This window comes from Wyeomyia smithii, chromosome 3 (genome assembly GCF_029784165.1).
Source record: "Wyeomyia smithii strain HCP4-BCI-WySm-NY-G18 chromosome 3, ASM2978416v1, whole genome shotgun sequence".
Taxonomy (NCBI): Eukaryota; Metazoa; Arthropoda; class Insecta; order Diptera; family Culicidae; genus Wyeomyia; species Wyeomyia smithii.
In genome coordinates, this window is record NC_073696.1 from 228,979,909 (window position 1) to 228,987,128 (window position 7,220).

The following is a 7,220-nucleotide window of genomic DNA, read 5'->3' on the forward strand; positions in this document are numbered from 1 at the left end:
TATGCGAACTACATATTGTACTACTGAAAATTATCAAGCCTTCTTGAACGCAGAATTCGACCTGTAATTGATCGTTCAATGCCTGCTTTTCCATAGACGGTCGATAGAATATTATACCTAGTAAACCGGGAATGCACGGGTTCGCCACAGAAGGCAGAATCACGAAAGGCAGAATCATGAAAGGCAGAATTCTATGACCGTACACACAAGGCAGAATATTTCAAAAGGCAGAATTTCGAAGGGCACGAAAGGCAGAATCACTGGTAGCAAAATCTGGCTCACGATAGCCAAGTGCGTAATGACAAATTGGTGCGAATCCTGGTCACGGTATCAAAGCTGCTACTCTACCTTTATTATTTGATATTATTTGGTAACCAGACATAATAACTGGTCACTATCAATGACCACTTTTGTTGTGAGGTGCAAATCAAGCCTAATTATTAGATCCGAAACGCGCAAACTGGTTTGGCTCAGATCCTAAAGAGTCTCACGGCATCGCGGAGAGAAATTTTTCGATGGTAGGTATAACTTACACTAGTCTCAACGGCTTGTTGATTATAATTAACATTAAACAATTCATGCGGCGAAGACGCATAATCGAGGGCAAGGAACCGAGGCGGTGCAAAGCCGCCGTGGTTTCCGCGGTCCGAGCCGGCCGCCGACCCGCCGTCGGAAGCGGCGGCCTCTCGCATAGAAACAACTGATCTACTGGTTTTCTAGGATTATTCAAACAGGTTTTCTTTCCCTTAGTTAAGTCCGAACGAGCGGTAGCGAGTAAGGACAGCATACACTTGGACAATAGAGTCGGCCGAAGGCCGCGAGTGTGTGTTGTTAAAAAGAAAATAGACCATTTTTTGATTCTGCCAATCGTGCTTTTTTGATTCTGCCATTCGTTATTCTGCCTTATGAAATATTCTGCCTTTCGTAATTCTGCTTTTCGTGATTCTGCCTTTCGTGACTCTGCCTTTTGATTTTCTGCCTTTCGTAGGAGACCCGAATGCACTCTTTGGGCTATATAAAAGCCTGTTTCTGCTCAAACGAATCATTTTACTATCGGATGTTGCGACCGTCGGACATAGTTCAGTAGCGGCGGCAGATGCATTTTCTTCAGTGAAGTTCTGTTCTGTTTTGGTAACAGCACAAGCATTCTGGATACTGGTAATCCAAATTTGCCGGCCGTCTAACATTCGGCTAGTAAACAGTTTTTCACTGTGTTGTAAGAGTGCTTTCTTCCCACTGTCGGGATAACATAAAAATGCGCTCAGTTTCATATCCGATTTTATATAGAACAAAATGTCCTTTTTAGGACATAAAAAATAAGTGATTAAAGATTGAAAAATTTAAAAGTGAAATGTTATATAAAGCTGCATGCACTATTAACTGCTTTTCTGTTCGAAATACGAATTGAATAGTAAAACTATGCAGTATATGCTCAGTACCGATATGTCCTTTGTACAAGGTGAAATATTGACTATTTTGCTTTGTCTTCGACTTTGCCTAATACAGAAATGACATCACTAATAACAATTTTCTTTGGAGCATGCGGAACTATACACTTCGAACGGCTGAGTAATGGAGTACGTTTACTTGCAATTCATAGCAATGAAATCAGAAGGTACAAGTATACTTTCACAAGCTTCTTTTCTTTCTTTGCTACTGACGAACTGAACCAAATGATGTCCACAATGTAAATGGGATTGCCCAAAAAGAAACGATGAAAGTAAATTATTACAATTTGATTCAGGAGCTCTGTTTAACTTTCCGTAACATCACTTTATTTTCTTAATAAGATAAAGAGTATAAAATTTCGATAAACATTAATAGATTAAATTTGGCCACTTACTAAAGGATGATGGGAGTTTAAAACATAACAACTGACAAAGGCTAATCAAATTGGTAGATTAACCTAATTCAAAAAACGCCATCGTATTTCGTTTCGATTCTGCTCGGTGTAAATAACATCAGGTTCCGGAAAAATTCAACAAGTAAACTCCCAAGTTCGAACGAGAGCCACTCATTAGACGTTCGTCATTCTCGCCCGTCGCGTACATTGAACCTGCTATCAGCGATCGCAACCGGCAACCTTGAACGAGGCAATTCGCTGCCACTAGTGGTGTCGCTTGATAACGAAGTTAGCCACAAGTGGCTGCATTCTGCGGTAAAGCCGCCACTTGTGTGAGAACTTTTGTTTCCCACCGAAAGCGTGTGTTAGAGGGCTTTTATTTCCCATCAACCGTAATAAGCTAATTTCACGCGTTCGAGGAAACTCATCAGGCAATAACTCTCCCCACCGCTGCTTTTTTTTTAAGGGGGGAATTTGTTAGTAGCTTAAGTATTTATGATAAATATTAGTATATAATGAGTATGTGTGTCCAATCACAAATGGTGACTTCTCAACACTGTTAGAAATTTGTAATTTTAATTGTTAGGATTTGTTTGCTTTCGCAATTAGGACTTTTCATTCGTAGGGATTTAAACCTTCTTGTCAGAAAAGGGGAATCACACTTACAACTAACTTAATTGCTAACTTATTGGCTATAAAGAGAGCTTATCGTAGCAATTGAGGATTGCAACGATTTTTGTCGAAAATTGTTAATAATTTTATTTGACATAGCTTCTAATGGTTCAACACCAGTCTATGTAATTCGAGTGTACCAAACCAAGGAAGACGCTTCAAAATCATTTTCAGAATGTTATTCTGAATCCTTTGGAGCGTTTTCTTCCTTGTTGAACAGCAACTTGACCAGATCGGTACAGCATAAAGCATTGCTGGTCTAAAAATTTGTTTGTAAATCAAAAGTTTGTTCTTTAAACCAAGTTTAGAATTCCTGTTAATGAGAGGATATAAACATCTCGTATATTTGATGCACTTGGCTTGTATACTCTCAATGTGCTCTTTGAAAATAAGTTTTTTATCATAAATTATTCCCAAGTACTTAACCTTGTCGGACCAACTTAAAATAACCCCATTCATCTTGACAACGTGATTATTGTTTGGCTTCAGGAAAGAAGCCCTAGGCTTATGCGGAAAAATTATCATTTGAGTTTTAGAAGCATTGGGAGAGATTTTCCACTTTTGCAAGTAGGAAGAAAAAATATCTAAACTTTTCTGCAATCGACTGCATATGACACGAAGACTTTTTCCTTTTACGGAAATGCTTGTGTCATCGCAGAACAATGACTTTGTGCATCCTGGAGGCAAATCAGGAAGATCTGAAGTGAATATGTTGTACAGGACTGGACCCAAGACTGAACCTTGAGGTACACCTGCTCTGACAGGAAATCTATCAGATTTTGAATTCTGATAGACAACCTGCAGAGTTCGATCAGTAAGATAATTTTTTAAAATTTTGATTAGGGAAATTGGAAAATTAAAAGTTTGCAATTTCGCAATCAAACCTTTATGCCAAACACTGTCGAATGCTTTTTCTATGTCTAAAAGAGCAGCTCCAGTGGAAAAACCTTCAGATTTGTTAGCTCGTATCATATTAGTAACTCTGAGCAATTGATGAGTAGTGGAATGCCCATGGCAAAATCCAAACTGTTCATCTGCAAAAATTGAATTTTCGTTGATGTGTGACATCATTCTGTTAAGAATAATTCTCTCAAACAGTTTACTTATTGAAGAAAGCAAACTGATTGGTCGATAACTAGAAACTTCAGCCTGGTTCTTATCCGGTTTTAAAATTGGAGTAATTTTTGCATTTTTCCATAATTTGGGAAAATATGCAATTTTGAAGCAGCAATTGAAAATTTTCACTAAAAATTCCATTGTGCTCTCAGGGAGATGTTTGATTAGTATATTAAAGATTCCATCGTCACCAGGTGCTTTCATATTTTTGAAATTTTTAATAATTGATTTAATCTCATTCAAGTTAGTTTCAATTATTTCTGCAGGTAAAAAATTCTGGGAAGAAATTAAATCAAATTGACGTGTGACTTCATCTTCAATTGGACTCACAAAATTCAAATTTGAGTAATGAACACTCTCAAACTGCTGAGCAAGTCTTTGAGCCTTTTGTTCATTGGATACAAGAAAACGTTCACCATTTTTTTAAACTGGAATAGGCTTTGAAGGTTTCTTAAGAATCTTCGACAGCTTCCAAAAAGGTTTTGAATATGGTTTCAATTTTTCAACTTTAGTCTCAAAATTTTGATTTCTCAGAAGAGTAAATCTATGTTTAAACTCTTTCTGTAAATCTTTATAAATAGTTTTAAAAACAGGGTCACGAGAACGTTGATATTGACGTCTGCGGACATTTTTCAAACGAATTAGAAGTTGAAGATTTTCGTCAATTATTGGTGAATCAAATTTCACTTGAGCCTTTGGAACAGAATAATTCCTGGCATCAACAATTGCACATTTTAATGCTTCCAAAGCGGAATCAATATTCACTTCGTTTTGCACATCAAGCTCATTATTGAAATTTCTCTCAATATGAGTTTTGTATCTTTCCCAATTAGCCTTGTTATAATTAAAAACAGAGCTCATAGGGTTTAAAACTGATTCATGTGATAAAGAAAAAGTTATTGGAAGATGGTCAGAATCAAAGTCAGCATGTGTGATCAAATCACTACATACATGACTTTGATCTGTAAGCACCAAATCAATTGTTGAAGGGTTTCTTACAAAAGAAAAGCATGTAGGACTATTCGGAGACAAAATAGAATAGTATCCTGAAGAACAATCATTGAATAAAATTTTGCCATTGGAATTACTTTGAGAATTATTCCATGAACGATGTTTGGCGTTAAAACGATTTCTGGTGAGTTTTTGTAAATCACCTTTAAAATAATTTTTGTGCTCGCGTGTGCATTGAAATGGTAAATATGCTGCGGCAGTAAATAAAATCCCAAGTTCAGTTTGAACTTCAATTCCCAAAGTTTCAATAACTTCCGTCTCAAGATGGGGAAGAGCACGATGTTTGATTCGGCGATGAATAACAATTGCAACTCCACCGCCGGAACCCTGAATCCTATCATATCTATGAACCACGTAATTGGGATCATATTTTAATTTTATGTTAGGTTTCAAAAATGTTTCAGTAACAATTGCAATATGCACATTATTTACTGTTAAAAAATTAAAAAGCTCATTCTCATTGGCCTTCAATGAGCGAGCATTCCAATTTAATATTTTAATTGTTTTATTTAAAATCATTGCTAAATTTTAAATTAGAAACAATTTTAATAGTAAAATATGTGCCTATTTGAATGGCTTCAAACATTGATTTTGCCTGTAACATGGCGTTTATAAGATCGAACATTGCCTGTTGCAAAAAAGAAAGTTTACCTGCCGTAATAGGCCCCAGGCAGTTAGAAAAATATTTTCAGCAGCAATATTAGCTGGAGTAACCCATTTTAACGGTCCTTTTTTTAACTACCAACACTAGGCGGTATAATGTTCGAACTACCTGTAACCTGTGCATAAGTTAAACGGGTATGCAAAGGAGTAGGTAAACTATGCGTCACTGGTACGCTTGGAGAATTTTGTTTACCTTGCCTTGCCTTAACAATTGTTAAACGGGCTGGGCATTGATAAAAATTCGACATATGGTTGCTGTTACAACTCGCACAGCGAAAATTTTTACTCTCTTTCACAGGACATGTGTCCTTTTTGTGAGAAGAGTCTCCACAAATGAGGCATTTTTGGTCCATGTTACAAAACTTTGAACCATGGCCATAACGTTGGCAAACACGGCATTGGGTAATATGCTTTTCACCTCCGCCAAACTTTCGATATAATTCCCATTTTACACGCACGTTATATAGAGCATGTGCTTTTTCAAAAAAATTCAAGTTATTAACCTCACTGCGGTTTAAATGAATTAAATAATTTACAAGGGAAATTCCAGTTCGCTGACTGTTTTCGCCTCGTGATTTTTGTTTCATCAGAATTACTTGGGTAGGGGCTATACCAAGTAATTCTGTCAAAGTAATTTTGATCTCATCAACGGTTTGATCGTTGGTGAGACCTTTCAATACGACCTTGAACGGCTGGCGCTCTTCGTATCATATGTAAAAAATTTATACATCTTTTCAGTTAAATACTGAATAAGACGATTCCAATCTTTCAATGTTTGGGCCAGTAAACGGCATTCGCCTCTTCGGCCAATTTGATAAGTAACTTTTCCCCACCGCTGCTGTCAGCTTCCATTTCACAACTATCAGGCGCGTTGACACTTTGGTGACACCAGCCAGACACACACAAAGCCAAACCACGCAACACACGTTCCTCATTATCCGTTATTAGCGAATTAATAAACAACGAAACCGCAATGAAGCACGGAACATAACATGCGGAGTCTCGGCTTTGTTCGTCTATATATCGCTAAGTGTGCAACGCGCGCTGCAGTGCAGTTGCAGTAGGTAGCACCTGTCCACAATCAAGCCCCAGCTTCGACGTTGTTTTATCCTGACTTGTTTAGTTGGCACACGCGTCCAGGTGCGGTGCGTGTGTACAAGTTTGCAGGTGGGCTTTGGCCCCGGCAAAACATTACCCCGCGTTCCATTCAGACAAAGCTCTCGACTGGACAGTGACAGAGAGAGAGAAAGACCGAGAGGTGAGAGAAAATGAGCAGTTCAAGGTTGACTGATAAGCGCAAATAGTAGACAGATTAGCTAGACTAGCTTTGTTTGGGTATTATTGGCGTTACAACAAATCGAAGGAAGTTTGATCGAATAATGGAAATAGACAAGCACTCCGGTATAGCAAAAAGAATTGGAGATACCGGGGATCGAACCCGGGGCCTTTCACATGCAAAGCGAACGCTCTACCACTGAGCTATATCCCCTTGGATATGGAGTTTCTATTACTTACATCATGAGGATATCTTTAAATCATGTAGAAATGAAATGAGACAAAATGAAGTGTTCAAAATCAACCAAAGGGTAACGACCCCAGAATTCGCCCACTTCATCCAGGTACCCACGTTTCGCCCACATATTTTTTTATTGTTCAATTGTTGTGTTTCATAATTCAATAACAAACCCCGTAAACAATTAGTTGATTAGTAGGTGGGCGAATTGTGGGGTCAGGGCGAATTGTGGGGTCCTTACCCTATTTGGCATGTGTTAATAACTAGTATGAATCTCGTATTGAAGTACGCTTCAAAATAAATAACTTCGATCTTAATATAAAAACAAATATATGGTTCCGAATTCTAAATTAATGCTTATATTTACAGCCTTTAAAAAGAGTATCGCCGTTTTTGCATCTA

The 7,220-nt window shown here is 37.7% G+C and overlaps 1 non-coding gene across 1 annotated transcript; it reads right to left on the reverse strand.

Annotated features, from left to right (window-relative positions):
* Positions 1–6,722: 6,722 nt before the first annotated feature.
* Positions 6,723–6,794, reverse strand: Trnaa-ugc (transfer RNA alanine (anticodon UGC)). Its single transcript has one exon. It is a non-coding gene; the product is annotated as a tRNA-Ala (tRNA).
* Between the last annotated feature and the right edge of the window lie 426 nt (positions 6,795–7,220).